Source organism: Lemur catta, chromosome 2, assembly GCF_020740605.2.
Source record: "Lemur catta isolate mLemCat1 chromosome 2, mLemCat1.pri, whole genome shotgun sequence".
Lineage (NCBI taxonomy): Eukaryota > Metazoa > Chordata > Mammalia > Primates > Lemuridae > Lemur > Lemur catta.
The window spans coordinates 39,842,504-39,859,517 of NC_059129.1; positions in this window are offsets into that span (position 1 = coordinate 39,842,504).

The window sequence follows — 17,014 nt, forward strand, 5'->3', positions numbered from 1 at the left end:
CCTAACACTATCCTAGGCCTGATGATAACCCTAACCCTAACCCTAACACTATCCTAGGGCTGATGCTAACCCTAACCCTAACACTATCCTATGGCTGATGCTAACCCTAACCCTAATTCTAACACTATCCTAGGGCTGATGCTAACCATAAACCTACCCCTAACACTATCCTTCGGCTGGTGCTCACCCTAAGCCTAACCCTATTACTATCCTAGGGCTGATGCTAACCCTAACCCTATCACTATCCTAGGCCTGATGATAACCCTAACCCTAACCCTAACAGTATCCTAGGGCTGATGCTAACCATAACCCTAACACTATTCTAGGGCTGATGCTTTCCCTAACCATAACCCTAACACTATCCTAGTTCTGATGCTAACCCTAACACTAACACTATCCTAGGGCTGATGCTAACCCTAACCCTAACTCTAACACTATCCTAGGGCTGATGCTAACCATAACACTAACACTATCCTAGGCCTGATGATAACCCTAACCCTAACCCTAACACTATCCTAGGGCTGATGATAACCCTAAACCTAACACTAACCTTGGGCTGTTGCTAACCCTAACCCTAACCTTAACACTATCCTAGGGCTGATGCTAACCCTATCCCTAACCCTAACACTATCCTAGGGCTGATGCTCACCGTAACCCTAACCCTAACACTATCCTAGGGCTGATGCTACCCCTAACCCTAACCCTAACACTATCCTAGGGCTGATGCTTACCCTAACCCTAACACTATCCTAGGCCTGATGATAACCCTAACCCTAACCCTAACACTATCCTAGGGCTGATGCTAACCCTAACCGTAACACTATCCTAGGGCTGATGCTTATCCTAACCCTAACCCTAAAACTATCCTGGGGCTGATGCTAACCCTAACCCTACCACTATCCTAGGGCTGTTGCTAACCCTAACCCTAACCCTAACACTATCCTAGGGCTGATGCTAACCCTAACACTAACACTATCCTAGGCCTGATGATAACCGTAACCCTAACCCTAACAGTATCCTAGGGCTGATGCTAACCCTAACCCTAACACTATCCTAGGCCTTATGCTAACCCTAACCCTAACCCTATCCTAGGGCTGATGCTATCCCTAACCCTAACCCTAACACTATCCTTTGGCTGATGCTAACCATAACCCTAACCCTAACCCTAACACTATCCTATGGCTGATGCTAACCCTAATCGTAACTCTAACACTATCCTAGGGCTGAGGCTAACCCTAACCCTAACACTATCCTAGCGCTGATGCTAACCCTAAACCTAACACTATCGTAGGGCTGATGCGAACCCTAACCCTAACCCTAACCCTAACCCTAACCCTAACCCTAACCCTAACACTATCCTAGGGCTGATGCTAACCCTAACCCTAACACTAACACTATCCTAGGGCTGATGCTATCCCTAACCCTAACACTATCCTAGGGCTGATGCTAACCCTAACCCTAACCCTAACACTATCCTAGGGCTAACGGTAACCCTAACCCTAACCCTAACACTATCCTAGGGCTGAGGCTAACCCTAACCCTAACACTATCCTAGGGCTGATGCTAACCCTAACGCTAACCCTAACACTATCCTAGGGCTGATGTTAACCCTAACCCTAACACTATCCTAGGGCTGATGCTAACCCTAACCCTAACACTATCCTAGGGCTGATGCTAACCCTAACCCTAACACTATTCTAGGCCTGATGGTAACCCTAACCCTAACCCTAACACTATCCTAGGGCTGATGCTAACCCTAACCCTAACACTATCCTAGGGCTGATGCTAACCCTAACCCTAACCCTAACACTATCCTAGGGCTGATGCTAACCCTAACCCTAACACTATCCTAGGCCTGATGCTAACCCTAACCCTAACCCTAACACTATCCTAGGGCTGATGCTAACCCTAACCCTAACACTATCCTAGGGCTGATGCTAACCATAACCCTAACCAGAACACTATCCTAGGGCTCATGCTAACCCTAACCCTAACACTATCTTTGGGCGGATGCTAACCCTAACCCTAACCCTAACACTATAATAGTGTTGATGCTAACCCTAACCCTGACACTATCCTAGGCCTGATGATAACCCTAACGCTAACTCTAACACTATCCAAGGGCTGATGCTAACCCTAACCGTAACACTATCCTAGGCCTGATGCTAACCGTAACCTTAACCCTAACACTATCCTAGGGCTGATGCTAACCCTAACCCTATAATAGGGCTGATGCGAACCCTAACCCTAACACTATCCTAGGCCTGATGATAACCCTAACCCTAACCCTAACACCATCCTAGGGCTGATGCTAACCCTAACCGTAACAATAACACTATCCTAGGTCTGATGCTAACCCTAAAACTAACACTATCCTAGGGCTTATGCTAACCCTAACACTAACCCTAACACTCTCCTAGGCCTGATGCTAACCCCAACCCTAACACTATCCTATGGCTGATGCTTACCCTAACCCTAACCCTAACACTATCCTCGGGCTGATGCTAACCCTAACACTAACACTATCCTAGGACTGATGCTAACCCTAACCCTAACTCTAACACTATCCTAGGGCTGATGGTAAGCCTAACACTAACACTCTCCTAGGCCTGATGATAACCCTAACCCTAACCCTAACACTATCCTAGGGCTGATGCTAACCCTAACCCTAACACTATCCTAGGGCTGATGCTAACCCTAACCCTAACCCTAACATTATCCTAGGGCTGATGCTAACCATAACCCTACCCCTAACACTATCCTAGTGCTGATGCTCACCCTATCAATAACCTTAACACTATCCTAGGGCTGATGCTAACCCTAACCCTAACCCTAACACTATCCTAGGGCTGATGCTCACCCTAACACAAACACTCTCCTAGGCCTGATGATAACCCTAACCCTAACCCTAACACTACCTAGGGCTGATGCTAACCCTAACCCTAACACTATCCTAGGGCTGATGCTAACCCTAACCCTAACCCTAACAGTATCCTAAGGCTGATGCTAACCCTAACCATAACACTATCCTAGGGTTGATGCTAACACTAACCTCAACCCTAACACTATCCTAGAGCTGATGCTAACCCTAACCCTAACACTATCCTAGGCCTGATAATAACCCTAACCCTAACCCTAACACTATCCTAGCGCTGATGCTAACCCTAACCATAACACTATCCTAGGGCTGATGCTAACCCTAACCCTAATCCTAACACTATCCTAGGGCTGATGCTAACCATAACCCTACCCCTAACACTATCCTAGGGCTGATGCTCACCCTAACCCTATCCCTAACACTATCCTAGGGCTGATGCTAACCCTAACCCTACCCCTAACACTATCCTAGGGCTGATGCTAACCCTAACCCTATCACTATCCTAGGCCTGATGATAACCCTAACCCTAACCCTAACACTATCCTAGGGCTGATGCTAAAGCTAACCCTAACACTATCCTAGGGCTGATGCTTACCCTAACCCTAACCCTAACACTATCCTAGGGCTGATGCTAACCCTAACCCTAACACTATCCTAGGGCTGATGCTTTTCCTAACCATAACCCTAACACTATCCTAGTTCTGATGCTAATCCTAACGCTAACACTATCCTAGGGCTGATGCTAACCCTAACCCTAACTCTAACACTATCCTAGGGCTAATGCTAACCCTAACACTAACACTATCCTAGGCCTCATGATAACGCTAACCCTAACCCTAACACGATCCTAGGGCTGATGCTAACCCTAACCCTAACACTATCCTAGGGCTGATGCTAACCCTAACCCTAACCCTAACACTATCCTAGGGGTGATGCTAACCCTAACCATAACACTATCCTAGGGCTGATGCTAACGCTAACGCTAACCCTAACACTATCCTAGGGCTGATGCTAACCCTAACGCTAACCCTAACACTATCCTAGGGCTGATGCTACCCCTAACCGTAACACTATCCTAGGGCTGATGCTTACCCTAACCCTAACCCTAAAACTATCCTGGGGCTGAGGCTAACCCTAACCCTACCACTATCCTAGGGCTGACGCTAACCCTAACCCTAACCCTAACACTATCCTAGGGCTGATGCTAACCCTAACACTAACACTATCCTAGGCCTGATGATAACCGTAACCCTAACCCTAACAGTATCCTAGGGCTGATGCTAACCCTAACCCTAACACTATCCTAGGCCTTATGCTAACCCTAACCCTAACCCTATCCTAGGGCTGATGCTATCCCTAACCCTAACCCTAACACTATCCTTTGGCTGATGCTAACCATAACCCTAACCCTAAACCTAACACTATCCTATGGCTGATGCTAACCCTAATCGTAACTCTAACACTATCCTAGGGCTGAGGCTAACCCTAACCCTAACACTATCCTAACGCTGATGCTAACCCTAAACCTAACACTATCGTAGGGCTGATGCGAACCCTAACCCTAACCCTAACCCTAACCCTAACCCTAACCCTAACCCTAACCCTAACACTATCCTAGGGCTGATGCTATCCCTAACCCTAACTCTATCCTAGGGCTGATGCTAACCCTAACCCTAACCCTAACAATATCCTAGGGCTGACGGTAACCCTAACCCTAACCCTAACACTATCCTAGGGCTGAGGCTAACCCTAACCCTAACACTATCCTAGGGCTGATGCTAACCCTAACGCTAACCCTAACACTATCCTAGGGCTGATGTTAACCCTAACCCTAACACTATCCTAGGGCTGATGCTAACCCTAACCCTTACACTATCCTAGGGCTGATGCTAACCCTAACCCTAACACTATTCTAGGCCTGATGGTAACCCTAACCCTAACACTATCCTAGGGCTGATGCTAACCCTAACCCTAACACTATCCTAGGGCTGATGCTAACCCTAACCCTAACCCTAACACTATCCTAGGGCTGATGCTAACCCTAACCCTAACACTATCCTAGGCCTGATGCTAACCCTAACCCTAACCCTAACACTATCCTAGGGCTGATGCTAACCATAACCCTAACCAGAACACTATCCTAGGGCTCATGCTAACCCTAACCCTAACACTATCCTTGGGCGGATGCTAACCCTAACCCTAACCCTAACACTATAATAGTGTTGATGCTAACCCTAACCCTGACACTATCCTAGGCCTGATGATAACCCTAACCCTAACCCTAACACTATCCAAGGGCTGATGCTAACCCTAACCGTAACACTATCCTAGGCCTGATGCTAACCGTAACCTTAACCCTAACACTATCCTAGGGCTGATGCTAACCCTAACCCTATAATAGGGCTGATGCGAACCCTAACCCTAACACTATCCTAGGCCTGATGATAACCCTAACCCTAACCCTAACACCATCCTAGGGCTGATGCTAACCCTAACCGTAACAATAACACTATCCTAGGTCTGATGCTAACCCTAAAACTAACACTATCCTAGGGCTTATGCTAACCCTAACACTAACCCTAACACTATCCTAGGCCTGATGCTAACCCCAACCCTAACACTATCCTATGGCTGATGCTTACCCTAACCCTAACCCTAACACTATCCTAGGGCTGATGCTAACCCTAACCCTAACACTATCCTAGGGCTGATGCTAACCATAACCCTAACCAGAACACTATCCTAGGGCTCATGCTAACCCTAACCCTAACACTATCCTTGGGCGGATGCTAACCCTAACCTTAACCCTAACACTATAATAGTGTTGATGCTAACCCTAACCCTGACACTATCCTAGGCCTGATGATAACCCTAACCCTAACCCTAACACTATCCAAGGGCTGATGCTAACCCTAACCGTAACACTATCCTAGGCCTGATGCTAACCGTAACCTTAACCCTAACACTATCCTAGGGCTGATGCTAACCCTAACCCTATAATAGGGCTGATGCGAACCCTAACCCTAACACTATCCTAGGGCTGATGCTAACCCTAACCCTAACACTATTCTAAGCCTGATGGTAACCCTAACCCTAACACTATCCTAGGGCTGATGCTAACCCTAACCCTAACACTATCCTAGGGCTGATGCTAACCCTAACCCTAACCCTAACACTATCCTAGGGCTGATGCTAACCCTAACCCTAACACTATCCTAGGCCTGATGCTAACCCTAACCCTAACCCTAACACTATCCTAGGGCTGATGCTAACCCTAACCCTAACACTAACCTAGGGCTGATGCTAACCATAACCCTAACCAGAACACTATCCTAGGGCTCATGCTAACCCTAACCCTAACACTATCCTTGGGCGGATGCTAACCCTAACCCTAACCCTAACACTATAATAGTGTTGATGCTAACCCTAACCCTGACACTATCCTAGGCCTGATGATAACCCTAACGCTAACCCTAACACTATCCAAGGGCTGATGCTAACCCTAACCGTAACACTATCCTAGGCCTGATGCTAACCGTAACCTTAACCCTAACACTATCCTAGGGCTGATGCTAACCCTAACCCTATAATAGGGCTGATGCGAACCCTAACCCTAACACTATCCTAGGCCTGATGATAACCCTAACCCTAACCCTAACACCATCCTAGGGCTGATTCTAACCCTAACCGTAACAATAACACTATCCTAGGTCTGATGCTAACCCTAAAACTAACACTATCCTAGGGCTTATGCTAACCCTAACACTAACCCTAACACTATCCTAGGCCTGATGCTAACCCCAACCCTAACACTATCCTATGGCTGATGCTTACCCTAACCCTAACCCTAACACTATCCTCGGGCTGATGCTAACCCTAACACTAACACTATCCTAGGACTGATGCTAACCCTAACCCTAACCCTAACACTATCCTAGGGCTGATGCTACCCCTAACCCTAACCCTAACACTATCCTAGGGCTGATGCTTACCCTAACTCTAACACTATCCTAGGCCTGATGATAACCCTAACCCTAACCCTAACACTATCCTAGGGCTGATGCTAACCCTAACCGTAACACTATCCTAGGGCTGATGCTTACCCTAACCCTAACCCTAAAACTATCCTGGGGCTGATGCTAACCCTAACCCTACCACTATCCTAGGGCTGACGCTAACCCTAACCCTAACCCTAACACTATCCTAGGGCTGATGCTAACCCTAACACTAACACTATCCTAGGCCTGATGATAACCGTAACCCTAACCCTAACAGTATCCTAGGGCTGATGCTAACCCTAACCCTAACACTATCCTAGGCCTTATGCTAACCCTAACCCTAACCCTATCCTAGGGCTGATGCTATCCCTAACCCTAACCCTAACACTATCCTTTGGCTGATGCTAACCATAACCCTAACCCTAAACCTAACACTATCCTATGGCTGATGCTAACCCTAATCGTAACTCTAACCCTATCCTAGGGCTGAGGCTAACCCTAACCCTAACACTATCCTAACGCTGATGCTAACCCTAAACCTAACACTATCGTAGGGCTGATGCGAACCCTAACCCTAACCCTAACCCTAACCCTAACCCTAACCCTAACCCTAACCCTAACACTATCCTAGGGCTGATGCTATCCCTAACCCTAACACTATCCTAGGGCTGATGCTAACCCTAACCCTAACCCTAACAATATCCTAGGGCTGACGGTAACCCTAACCCTAACCCTAACACTATCCTAGGGCTGAGGCTAACCCTAACCCTAACACTATCCTAGGGCTGATGCTAACCCTAACGCTAACCCTAACACTATCCTAGGGCTGATGTTAACCCTAACCCTAACACTATCCTAGGGCTGATGCTAACCCTAACCCTAACACTATCCTAGGGCTGATGCTAACCCTAACCCTAACACTATTCTAGGCCTGATGGTAACCCTAACCCTAACACTATCCTAGGGCTAATGCTAACCCTAACCCTAACACTATCCTAGGGCTGATGCTAACCCTAACCCTAACCCTAACACTATCCTAGGGCTGATGCTAACCCTAACCCTAACACTATCCTAGGCCTGATGCTAACCCTAACCCTAACCCTAACACTATCCTAGGGCTGATGCTAACCCTAACCCTAACACTATCCTAGGGCTGATGCTAACCATAACCCTAACCAGAACACTATCCTAGGGCTCATGCTAACCCTAACCCTAACACTATCCTTGGGCGGATGCTAACCCTAACCCTAACCCTAACACTATAATAGTGTTGATGCTAACCCTAACCCTGACACTATCCTAGGCCTGATGATAACCCTAACCCTAACCCTAACACTATCCAAGGGCTGATGCTAACCCTAACCGTAACACTATCCTAGGCCTGATGCTAACCGTAACCTTAACCCTAACACTATCCTAGGGCTGATGCTAACCCTAACCCTATAATAGGGCTGATGTGAACCCTAACCCTAACACTATCCTAGGCCTGATGATAACCCTAACCCTAACCCTAACACCATCCTAGGGCTGATGCTAACCCTAACCGTAACAATAACACTATCCTAGGTCTGATGCTAACCCTAAAACTAACACTATCCTAGGGCTTATGCTAACCCTAACACTAACCCTAACACTATCCTAGGCCTGATGCTAACCCCAACCCTAACACTATCCTATGGCTGATGCTTACCCTAACCCTAACCCTAACACTATCCTCGGGCTGATGCTAACCCTAACACTAACACTATCCTAGGACTGATGCTAACCCTAACCCTAACTCTAACACTATCCTAGGGCTGATGGTTACCCTAACACTAACACTCTCCTAGGCCTGATGATAACCCTAACCCTAACCCTAACACTATCCTAGGGCTGATGCAAACCCTAACCCTAACACTATCCTAGGGCTGATGCTAACCCTAACCCTAACCCTAACATTATCCTAGGGCTGATGCTAACCATAACCCTACCCCTAACACTATCCTAGTGCTGATGCTCACCCTATCAATAACCATAACACTATCCTAGGGCTGATGCTAACCCTAACCCTAACCCTAACACTATCCTAGGGCTGATGCTCACCCTAACACAAACACTCTCCTAGGCCTGATGATAACCCTAACCCTAACCCTAACACTACCTAGGGCTGATGCTAACCCTAACCCTAACACTATCCTAGGGCTGATGCTAACCCTAACCCTAACCCTAACAGTATCCTAAGGCTGATGCTAACCCTAACCATAACACTATCCTAGGGTTGATGCTAACACTAACCTCAACCCTAACACTATCCTAGAGCTGATGCTAACCCTAACCCTAACACTATCCTAGGCCTGATAATAACCCTAACCCTAACCCTAACACTATCCTAGCGCTGATGCTAACCATAACCATAACACTATCCTAGGGCTGATGCTAACCCTAACCCTAATCCTAACACTATCCTAGGGCTGATGCTAACCATAACCCTACCCCTAACACTATCCTAGGGCTGATGCTCACCCTAACCCTATCCCTCACACTATCCTAGGGCTGATGCTAACCCTAACCCTACCCCTAACACTATCCTAGGGCTGATGCTAACCCTAACCCTATCACTATCCTAGGCCTGATGATAACCCTAACCCTAACCCTAACACTATCCTAGGGCTGATGCTAAACCTAACCCTAACACTATCCTAGGGCTGATGCTTACCCTAACCCTAACCCTAACACTATCCTAGGGCTGATGCTAACCCTAACCCTAACACTATCCTAGGGCTGATGATTTTCCTAACCATAACCCTAACACTATCCTAGTTCTGATGCTAATCCTAACGCTAACACTATCCTAGGGCTGATGCTAACCCTAACCCTAACTCTAACACTATCCTAGGGCTAATGCTAACCCTAACACTAACACTATCCTAGGCCTCATGATAACCCTAACCCTAACCCTAACACGATCCTAGGGCTGATGCTAACCCTAACCATAACACTATCCTAGGGCTGATGCTAACCCTAACCCTAACACTATCCTAGGGCTGATGATTTTCCTAACCATAACCCTAACACTATCCTAGTTCTGATGCTAATCCTAACGCTAACACTATCCTAGGGCTGATGCTAACCCTAACCCTAACTCTAACACTATCCTAGGGCTAATGCTAACCCTAACACTAACACTATCCTAGGCCTCATGATAACCCTAACCCTAACCCTAACACGATCCTAGGGCTGATGCTAACCCTAACCATAACACTATCCTAGGGCTGATGCTAACCCTAACGCTAACCCTAACACTATCCTAGAGCTGATTCTAACCCTAACCCTAACACTATCCTAGGCCTGATGATAACCCTAACCCTAACCCTAACACTATCCTAGGGCTGATTCTAACCCTAACCCTAACGCTAACACTATCCTAGGGCTGATGCTAACCCTAACACTAACACTATCCTAGGCCTGATGATAACCCTAACCCTAACCCTAACACTATCCTAGGGCTGATGCTAACCCTAACACTAACACTATCCTAGGGCTGATGCTAACCCCAACCCTAACCCTAACACTATCGTAGGGGTGATGCCAACCCTAACCATAACACTATCCTAGGGCTGATGCTAACCCTAACCCTAACACTAACACTATCCTAGAGCTGATTCTAACCCTAACCCTAACACTATCCTAGGCCTGATGATAACCCTAACCCTAACCCTAACACTATCCTAGGGCTGATGCTAACCCTAACCCTAACCCTAACACTATCCTAGGGGTGATGCTAACCCTAACCCTAACACTATCCTAGGCCTGATGATAACCCTAACCCTAACCCTAACACTATCCTAGGGCTGATGCTAACCCTAACCCTAACCCTAACACTATCCTAGGGCTGATGCTCACACTAACCCTAACCCTAACACTATCCAAGGGCCAATGCTAACCCTAACCCTAACCCTAACACTCTCCTAGGGCTGATGCTAACCCTAAACCTAACACTATCCTAGGGCTGATGCTAACCCTAACCCTATACCTAACACTATCCTAGGGCTGATGCTAACCCTAACCCTAACACTATCCTAGGCCTGATGATAACCCTAACCCTAACCCTAACACTATCCTAGGCCTGATGCTAACCCTAACCCTAACCCTATCCTAGGGCTGATGCTATCCCTAACCCTAACCGTAACACTATCCTTGGGCTGATGCTAACCATAACCCTAACCCTAACCCTAACACTATCCTAGGGCTGATGCTTACCCGAACCCTAACCCTAACACTATCCTAGGGCTGATGCTAACCCTAACCCTAAAACTATCCTAGGGCTGATGCTAACCCTAACCCTAACCCTAACACTATCCTAGGGCTGATGCTAACCCTAACACTAACACTATCCTAGGCCTGATGATAACCCTAACCCTAAACCTAACACTATCCTAGGGCTGATGCTAACCCTAACCCTAACACTATCCTAGGCCTGATGCTAACCCTAACCCTAACACTATCCTAGGGCTGAGGCTAACCCTAACCCTAACACTATCCTAGGGCTGATGCTAACCCTAACCCTAACACTATCGTAGGGCTGATGCGAACCCTAACCCTAACCCTAACCCTAACCCTAACCCTAACACTATCCTAGGCCTGATGCTAAGCCTATCCCTAACACCAACACTATCCTAGGGCTGATGCTGATCCTAACCCTAACCCTAACAGTATCCAAGGGCTGATGCTAACCCTAACCCTAACACTATCCTAGGGCTGATGCTAACCCTAACCCTAACCCTAACACTAACCTAGGGCTGATGCTAACCCTAACACTAACCCTAACACTATCCTAGGGCTGATGCTAACCCTAACCCTAACACTATCCTAGGGCTGATGCTAACCCTAACCATAATCCTAACACTCTCCTAGGGCTGAGGCTAACCCTAACCCTAACACTATCCTAGGGCTGATGCTAACCCTAACCCTAACCCTAACACTATCCTAGGGCTGATGCTAACCCTAACCCTAACACTATCCTAGGCTTGATGCTAACCCTAACCCTAACACTATCCTAGGGCTGAGGCTAACCCTAACCCTAATACTATCCTAGGGCTGAGGCTAACCCTAACCCTAACACTATCCTAGCGCTGATGCTAACCCTAACCCTAACACTATCCTAGGGCTGAGGCTAACCCTAACCCTAACACTATCCTAGGGCTGATGCTAACCCTAACCCTAACACTATCCTAGGGCTGATGCTAACCATAACCCTAACCAGAACACTATCCTAGGGCTCATGCTAACCCTAACCCTAACACTATCCTTGGGCGGATGCTAACCCTAACCCTAACCCTAACACTATAATAGTGTTGATGCTAACCCTAACCCTGACACTATCCTAGGCCTGATGATAACCCTAACCCTAACCCTAACACTATCCAAGGGCTGATGCTAACCCTAACCGTAACACTATCCTAGGCCTGATGCTAACCGTAACCTTAACCCTAACACTATCCTAGGGCTGATGCTAACCCTAACCCTATAATAGGGCTGATGGGAACCCTAACCCTAACACTATCCTAGGGCTGATGCTAACCCTAACCCTAACACTATTCTAAGCCTGATGGTAACCCTAACCCTAACACTATCCTAGGGCTGATGCTAACCCTAACCCTAACACTATCCTAGGGCTGATGCTAACCCTAACCCTAACCCTAACACTATCCTAGGGCTGATGCTAACCCTAACCCTAACACTATCCTAGGCCTGATGCTAACCCTAACCCTAACCCTAACACTATCCTAGGGCTGATGCTAACCCTAACCCTAACACTATCCTAGGGCTGATGCTAACCATAACCCTAACCAGAACACTATCCTAGGGCTCATGCTAACCCTAACCCTAACACTATCCTTGGGCAGATGCTAACCCTAACCCTAACCCTAACACTATAATAGTGTTGATGCTAACCCTAACCCTGACACTATCCTAGGCCTGATGATAACCCTAACGCTAACCCTAACACTATCCAAGGGCTGATGCTAACCCTAACCGTAACACTATCCTAGGCCTGATGCTAACCGTAACCTTAACCCTAACACTATCCTAGGGCTGATGCTAACCCTAACCCTATAATAGGGCTGATGCGAACCCTAACCCTAACACTATCCTAGGCCTGATGATAACCCTAACCCTAACCCTAACACCATCCTAGGGCTGATTCTAACCCTAACCGTAACAATAACACTATCCTAGGTCTGATGCTAACCCTAAAACTAACACTATCCTAGGGCTTATGCTAACCCTAACACTAACCCTAACACTATCCTAGGCCTGATGCTAACCCAAACCCTAACACTATCCTATGGCTGATGCTTACCCTAACCCTAACCCTAACACTATCCTCGGGCTGATGCTAACCCTAACTCTAACACTATCCTAGGACTGATGCTAACCCTAACCCTATCTCTAACACTATCCTAGGGCTGATGGTAACCCTAACACTAACACTCTCCTAGGCCTGATGATAACCCTAACCCTAACCCTAACACTATCCTAGGGCTGATGCTAACCCTAACCCTAACACTATCCTAGGGCTGATGCTAACCCTAACCCTAACCCTAACATTATCCTAGGGCTGATGCTAACCATAACCCTACCCCTAACACTATCCTAGTGCTGATGCTCACCCTATCAATAACCTTAACACTATCCTAGGGCTGATGCTAACCCTAACCCTAACCCTAACACTATCCTAGGGCTGATGCTCACCCTAACACAAACACTCTCCTAGGCCTGATGATAACCCTAACCCTAACCCTAACACTACCTAGGGCTGATGCTAACCCTAACCCTAACACTATCCTAGGGCTGATGCTAACCCTAACCCTAACCCTAACAGTATCCTAAGGCTGATGCTAACCCTAACCATAACACTATCCTAGGGTTGATGCTAACACTAACCTCAACCCTAACACTATCCTAGAGCTGATGCTAACCCTTACCCTAACACTATCCTAGGCCTGATAATAACCCTAACCCTAACCCTAACACTATCCTAGCGCTGATGCTAACCCTAACCATAACACTATCCTAGGGCTGATGCTAACCCTAACCCTAATCCTAACACTATCCTAGGGCTGATGCTAACCATAACCCTACCCCTAACACTATCCTAGGGCTGATGCTCACCCTAACCCTATCCCTAACACTATCCTAGGGCTGATGCTAACCCTAACCCTACCCCTAACACTATCCTAGGGCTGATGCTAACCCTAACCCTATCACTATCCTAGGCCTGATGATAACCCTAACCCTAACCCTAACACTATCCTAGGGCTGATGCTAAAGCTAACCCTAACACTATCCTAGGGCTGATGCTTACCCTAACCCTAACCCTAACACTATCCTAGGGCTGATGCTAACCCTATCCCTAACACTATCCTAGGGCTGATGCTTTTCCTAACCATAACCCTAACACTATCCTAGTTCTGATGCTAATCCTAACGCTAACACTATCCTAGGGCTGATGCTAACCCTAACCCTAACTCTAACACTATCCTAGGGCTAATGCTAACCCTAACACTAACACTATCCTAGGCCTCATGATAACGCTAACCCTAACCCTAACACGATCCTAGGGCTGATGCTAACCCTAACCCTAACACTATCCTAGGGCTGATGCTAACCCTAACCCTAACCCTAACACTATCCTAGGGGTGATGCTAACCCTAACCATAACACTATCCTAGGGCTGATGCTAACCCTAACGCTAACCCTAACACTATCCTAGGGCTGATGCTAACCCTAACGCTAACCCTAACACTATCCTAGGGCTGATGCTACCCCTAACCCTAACCCTAACACTATCCTAGGGCTGATGCTTACCCTAACTCTAACACTATCCTAGGCCTGATGATAACCCTAACCCTAACCCTAACACTATCCTAGGGCTGATGCTAACCCTAACCGTAACACTATCCTAGGGCTGATGCTTACCCTAACCCTAACCCTAAAACTATCCTGGGGCTGATGCTAACCCTAACCCTACCACTATCCTAGGGCTGACGCTAACCCTAACCCTAACCCTAACACTATCCTAGGGCTGATGCTAACCCTAACACTAACACTATCCTAGGCCTGATGATAACCGTAACCCTAACCCTAACAGTATCCTAGGGCTGATGCTAACCCTAACCCTAACACTATCCTAGGCCTTATGCTAACCCTAACCCTAACCCTATCCTAGGGCTGATGCTATCCCTAACCCTAACCCTAACACTATCCTTTGGCTGATGCTAACCATAACCCTAACCCTAAACCTAACACTATCCTATGGCTGATGCTAACCCTAATCGTAACTCTAACACTATCCTAGGGCTGAGGCTAACCCTAACCCTAACACTATCCTAACGCTGATGCTAACCCTAAACCTAACACTATCGTAGGGCTGATGCGAACCCTAACCCTAACCCTAACCCTAACCCTAACCCTAACCCTAACCCTAACCCTAACACTATCCTAGGGCTGATGCTATCCCTAACCCTAACACTATCCTAGGGCTGATGCTAACCCTAACCCTAACCCTAACAATATCCTAGGGCTGACGGTAACCCTAACCCTAACCCTAACACTATCCTAGGGCTGAGGCTAACCCTAACCCTAACACTATCCTAGGGCTGATGCTAACCCTAACGCTAACCCTAACACTATCCTAGGGCTGATGTTAACCCTAACCCTAACACTATCCTAGGGCTGATGCTAACCCTAACCCTAACACTATCCTAGGGCTGATGCTAACCCTAACCCTAACACTATTCTAGGCCTGATGGTAACCCTAACCCTAACACTATCCTAGGGCTGATGCTAACCCTAACCCTAACACTATCCTAGGGCTGATGCTAACCCTAACCCTAACCCTAACACTATCCTAGGGCTGATGCTAACCCTAACCCTAACACTATCCTAGGCCTGATGCTAACCCTAACCCTAACCCTAACACTATCCTAGGGCTGATGCTAACCCTAACCCTAACACTATCCTAGGGCTGATGCTAACCATAACCCTAACCAGAACACTATCCTAGGGCTCATGCTAACCCTAACCCTAACACTATCCTTGGGCGGATGCTAACCCTAACCCTAACCCTAACACTATAATAGTGTTGATGCTAACCCTAACCCTGACACTATCCTAGGCCTGATGATAACCCTAACCCTAACGCTAACACTATCCAAGGGCTGATGCTAACCCTAACCGTAACACTATCCTAGGCCTGATGCTAACCGTAACCTTAACCCTAACACTATCCTAGGGCTGATGCTAACCCTAACCCTATAATAGGGCTGATGTGAACCCTAACCCTAACACTATCCTAGGCCTGATGATAACCCTAACCCTAACCCTAACACCATCCTAGGGCTGATGCTAACCCTAACCGTAACAATAACACTATCCTAGGTCTGATGCTAACCCTAAAACTAACACTATCCTAGGGCTTATGCTAACCCTAACACTAACCCTAACACTATCCTAGGCCTGATGCTAACCCCAACCCTAACACTATCCTATGGCTGATGCTTACCCTAACCCTAACCCTAACACTATCCTCGGGCTGATGCTAACCCTAACACTAACACTATCCTAGGACTGATGCTAACCCTAACCCTAACTCTAACACTATCCTAGGGCTGATGGTTACCCTAACACTAACACTCTCCTAGGCCTGATGATAACCCTAACCCTAACCCTAACACTATCCTAGGGCTGATGCAAACCCTAACCCTAACACTATCCTAGGGCTGATGCTAACCCTAACCCTAACCCTAACATTATCCTAGGGCTGATGCTAACCATAACCCTACCCCTAACACTATCCTAGTGCTGATGCTCACCCTATCAATAACCATAACACTATCCTAGGGCTGATGCTAACCCTAACCCTAACCCTAACACTATCCTAGGGCTGATGCTCACCCTAACACAAACACTCTCCTAGGCCTGATGATAACCCTAACCCTAACCCTAACACTACCTAGGGCTGATGCTAACCCTAACCCTAACACTATCCTAGGGCTGATGCTAACCCTAACCCTAACCCTAACAGTATCCTAAGGCTGATGCTAACCCTAACCATAACACTATCCTAGGGTTGATGCTAACACTAACCTCAACC